We start from the raw sequence: 5374 nt of genomic DNA on the forward strand, positions 1-5374 counted from the left end.
TTTGGACATTTCTCTAGGCGTTCCTCTCTTCATCTGTGAATGTGGGTCCATGTCCTCTCAACCAGTGTTAGCCAATTGTGTTTTTTTTTGAGGTCACTGCAGAAAGAGGGAAAAATCAATATATCAGGGTCTCTAGCAGGCTATGGATTCAATAACTATGGTGAATGAATCTTTCAAAGAAGGAAGGTCTCTCTTATGCTGTGGTATATGTAAAAGATAAAAAAATAAGGGTTCAGGTCTATTTAGCTTTATGGGTTTGACATTAACAGATTTCCAATTTGATGGTCTTTGTTCTGAAATAAGAGAGAGAATTATCTGCTCTGAGTAGGTTACAGGGCAAGTGAGTAGAAGGCCTCAGGAAGATGAAGATTTTAAATAGTGGAGTGATGGTAAGAGACAGTATACTGAAACAAGAGTGTTGTCAGACAATCCCTGTGCCCATTAGCTGTCATAGAAAACGTGCTTAAAGGAACAGTTTTTTTGCGAGGCTCTGGTTTTTCTCTGAACAGTGCCTCTAGTCTGGTGCTTGAGTAGGAAAGTGCTATTGAAATCTAAATGCAGAAGGAAGTGGGTGGAAGATGACATGGATTGGTAGGTAATGGAAAAGTAGCAAGGATAGAAGTATGGAGACCTTGGTTAGAGGAAAGGCAAGTTGGAATAAAACTAGCTGGAGGCCCAGAGGGTAGAAAGTTTTAGTGTAAAAAAAGAGAGCAAATATAACAAGAAAAAAAAACTAGGGTGTTTATAAGTAGAACATTTCTAGATTTTAAGGAGTAGGATTGTATCTGTGTGAATGAGTACATATTTCAGAAAGTTAAAGGCATATCATCCTTCCATAATCATTAAAGTTCCCTCTTTCATTTTTTTCTTAACCAAATATTTAATGAATTATTTATTTGTAAATCAAATGAGTACACTAATCCTAAAAATGTGAAAAATGAAGATGCATTCATTAGTAATCTATAGGCATGCAGAATAAGATGCCAGTTCTGGAGAGATGTGGATGTTTTATAAATATCATAATCACTGCAGATATATACCCTGGATATATGGTATTGATAATCTCATTTATCCTGCCAACTCTCCTCAAAAAGGATGAATTCTACTTAGTTCTGGTTGATGTGTCATAAATTCCAAACTAATGGCATTTTACTCTATTTGAGGACCACTCTTTGGCTAACATGCTAATCCCTTCAGTCATTTGTTTCTTGCTCACATAGACATACATGGGTAAGCATGTGTATATGTAAGTGTTCTTTCTGAAGTTTATAACAATAGTATACTGTTAGTCACTGGCACACAAAAGTTGTGCAAAACGACTCCTTAATTCTGTTCTAAACTTACAGTTCAGTTGATGTTATTGTCCTCAGCCAAGTATGTACAACTATCACAGGAGAAAAACATTGGGACCCTAAATCAAAGTAGTTACTTACAATATTTTGCCTCAAATAAGATTCACATTTAAACATAAATCATGATGGGGCACCTGGGTGGCTGACTCTTGGTTTTGGCTCAGGTCATGATCTTATGGTTTTGTGAGTTCAAGCCCCATATTGGGCTCTGTGCTGGCAGTGTGGACTCTGCTTTGGATCCTCTGTCTGCTCTTCCCCCACTCACACTGCCTCTGTCATTCCCCAAAGTAAATAAACTTTTAAAAATTTCAAAAAATAAACATAAATCAAGAAAGGAATCTACCCATTGGAGAGATATTTTAGAATCCTATGCTTTGACCTTGTCTTTCTCGAATAAAGGTTGACTCATAATTTCTGGATAATTTAGAAAAAAGGTATGACCTTACTAGCTAGTTTTCAAATGAATATTTTTTCTATCAGATTTCTAAATGTATCTTTATGAATTCACTAGTTTCTAGAACTTACCATAAACAAAGTTGTAAAGCCGAGGAAACTACCACGATCTATGTAACCCAGCCCCAGAAGATACTTCAAATTGTCTTAGATTTGTGTATCAATTTAGAGGACACAACTGATTTCCACCAAATCCTGAAATCACACATGGAGAAGAGACTGCTATACCAAGCTGTATCTCTCCCCACCAGGACAGCTCCATATTCTACGAGGGAGCCTTAAAAAGTTTTATCTTGTGGGATAAATGATGCCTATTCCCACAGACTTCTCAAGTGACAACATCTTTACCACTAATCCCTTCTACACCAAAGTGGCTGAAGAAGAAGTACACTTTAATTACATAGCACCAAATATAACTACCAATTTATTTTTTATCTGGAAAAAGTATTTTAAGAGGCTCTGAAAGAGCAGAGAAACTAAGACTCACAAGATTAAAGGGTATTGAAAAATTTAATATTAAATCTTTCACACAAACTTTTTCTCCTTACATGAAAAGTACTAAATAAGTTACATTTAAATGCCCTACTTATATAAAAATAAAATCAGGTACTTCTCATTGAAGAGAAAGTGGATAAGATTTAAAATAAAAGGCATAGGGGTTAAGGATGAGCTATATATCCAATCCAAATTACATTAAAAACCAAATATAAAATATAAACACAACTTAAATTTCCCTGAAAGGAAGTAAATATTCATTATCTACCTCCAGTAGGTAAATGACACTGAAGAGAAGAAATATGCATGGACTAAATGCTTTCTTGCTTTGACATATATAAAAAAAATAGTACATTTCCTGTTCATCTAAATGTTTAGGATTATACTGTTAAAAATATGTAATTCTATTTTTATGGACAGGTCAACTAGGTGAAATATCACAATCATTTGAAATGGTTGTCTTCATACTGAGTAGGGCTTACCTCTCTCTCTTTTTAAGCTTACTGAGCTATTATTCATATAAACTACAGAAAATTGCACGTGTTAATGTATATGTTTTGGTAAGCTTGGACATAAGCATACACCCATGATATTATCACCACAATCGAGGTTCTCAATATATCTGTCACCTCCAGCAATTTCCTTGTGTTCTTTTGTGTGCATTTGTGTGTGTCTGTGTAAGAACGCTGATGTGAGAACTACCCTCAATATATTTTAAGTGCCTCATACTGTGTTAACTGTATGTACTATGCTGTACAGCAGATCTCTGGGACTTATTCATCTTGCATACTTTTTAAAGCTTCTTTGTACATGTGAAACGTGCCATAAGATGTCCTATATTGCTTGCAATGGACAATGCAACTATTTTTAGGTCGACCTTGGCAAATCACACAAGAATTGATGGCATTAAGGAGAAAACTAGATTCCATATTTTATTCTTTGTCTTGTGTTTCTTCACACTCAAATTCCTTGACATCTTCTTGGCTGCTCTAAGTGATGCAATTAGAAGTTGATGGCTGAGCATAGTGCTTACTTTGTTAGATTTTGGGAGGCTTATGTGATCATCATTGCCTACAATATATGACTCTTTGGAATCATCCACTGTAGCTTTTTGCTTGTTTACAGTCAGGATCATCAAAACCCTTTTCTGCTTGCATTGACGTTTCTGTATAGGCCTTACAGACACTTTCTCTTTCTGAAGCCAGTTCTCACCAATTGCCCAACACCTGTTGCAAATGGAGTGAAAGAAAAGGATTCATTTCATAAAGTATACTTCCAGTACTCTCCCAAGAAAATTTCAGCATCTTCAGGTGAATCTATTTCACTCTCTCCTGCCTGATTTACTGTGATATACCTTATCATCTTCCTCTGAGAGTTATTCTTCTTCGCTAAGGCTACAGTCTTCTGAATTGAGACTCAGCTTCAAATTCTACAGTGATTTAATCTAAAACTGAATCCTGATCCAACCACCCGAATGTTCACTTACACCAGTATCAAGATCTGGATTTGCTGGAGTCTCTAGATTCCCTGCTATTGCTTCTTCACAATATATCTCCCTTATTACACATAAAGTGAGGCTTTCATCAAAGAAAGGGGAATACTGTAAGATATTGGGTGCTTTCTTTGTCATTCACCAGGTAATTCATCCAAATTTTTGTCAAGTCAGAAGTCATCTTTTCTTCTTCTGAGTTCTGAAAATGCTTTTACATCCCAGGCCTGGGGATACATGAGTACACTAAGTCCAAGAAGGAGACCCTTGGCAGCAAACACTAGCAGGACCTCAATCAGAGGGGTCAGGGCTGCCCACCAGCCAAGCTTCTTGCTCTGTCTTCCTCTCAGTCAGTAAGGCTGCATGGGACTCAAGAAGAGCCCAGCTTGCTCAGGTCCCCCTGTGCCTCTCCTGGGTATTTGTGCATGTGCACCCAGGGCATGCAGACTCTCCAGTTTCCCCTTTCATTTTCAGAATTGTTCAGGTTTGGACACAAATTATTTTTTCATACCATGAAAAAATTCATTGGTAAGTAGAAGCCGAGGAAAGGCAAGGGCAGGGTGCTCGAAGGATCACCCAAATGGGTACAGAATTTATTGCCCAGCAATAGGGGAAAAATAGAAGGCTTGAGTGAGAGTACTTATAAATGAGTGCATATTAATAAAACATAATTGAATAAAAGCTAAAAAATCAAATTTAAGTTTTTACACACTATCGGCAGCAACTCAGTGGGACATCTGGGAACCTAATATGCAGCAAGCATCTAGCTTCGCAAGGATGAGTAATTCCATATGATGCTCCTCTGATTTAATTACCTTCAAAAGTCCAAGTCTGATTCCTTCCAAAAGTTAGCATCTATTGCAAGCCTAACGAGTTAAAAGTTTGAGCTGGAGAATAGAGCCATTACAAAATAAAAGTAATCAACCAACTCTTACAGATCTCCTAAAGCAATGATTCACACAGGATTTCACACAAAACTCCCATTAATGCTAATGAAATTGGGTAAGTTACAGGCTGAAACTCTCCCATACATTGATAGGTGAATAGTTCCCTGAGGTACTTACTTAGATGAGGGAAGTTAATTTTCTCTCCACTAATCCTCTCTTGATGAAAAATAAGAAATAATGCTTCACAAGTTAGGTTTATTTTTAAAGTAGATGGCACAAATTCAGAACCGTTGGCGTGAAGTCATCAAAACCGCATTAGGACATCGACCAGCTCATTTTTAACCAATCACACCATCTTCCAATCAGATGGATATCAGTTGGGCAAAGTCTTAAGACATCAGTCTAGTTTGCGACTCTGAAAGTAACCCATTAACTCCATTATATCTTGTTTTTTCAGGATTCTAGAAAAAGGAACTGTGCAATTATGTGAAGGAACTAGTTGGAAAGAAATAGACATTCTTGATTGCTTTAGTATGAATTGAAGAGTTCAGTTGCTGATTTAATTAGCTGCCTAGGGAAGGAGAGATCATGAAATGTTGAGTTAGAAACAATATAAGATCATTCAAAGACTTATACAAGTGATAGTACAGATATAATTAAGCTTCTGGGGCAGAAGTGGTTAGTATGTGTGCACACAC

The 5374-nt window shown here is 36.8% G+C and overlaps 1 pseudogene; it reads right to left on the minus strand.

Annotated features, from left to right (window-relative positions):
* Window positions 1-3093: 3093 nt before the first annotated feature.
* LOC115290746 lies at window positions 3094-3962 on the minus strand (annotated as a pseudogene).
* Window positions 3963-5374: the final 1412 nt, after the last annotated feature.

The sequence above is a fragment of the Suricata suricatta genome, chromosome 4 (genome assembly GCF_006229205.1).
Source record: "Suricata suricatta isolate VVHF042 chromosome 4, meerkat_22Aug2017_6uvM2_HiC, whole genome shotgun sequence".
NCBI classification, from domain to species: domain Eukaryota; kingdom Metazoa; phylum Chordata; class Mammalia; order Carnivora; family Herpestidae; genus Suricata; species Suricata suricatta.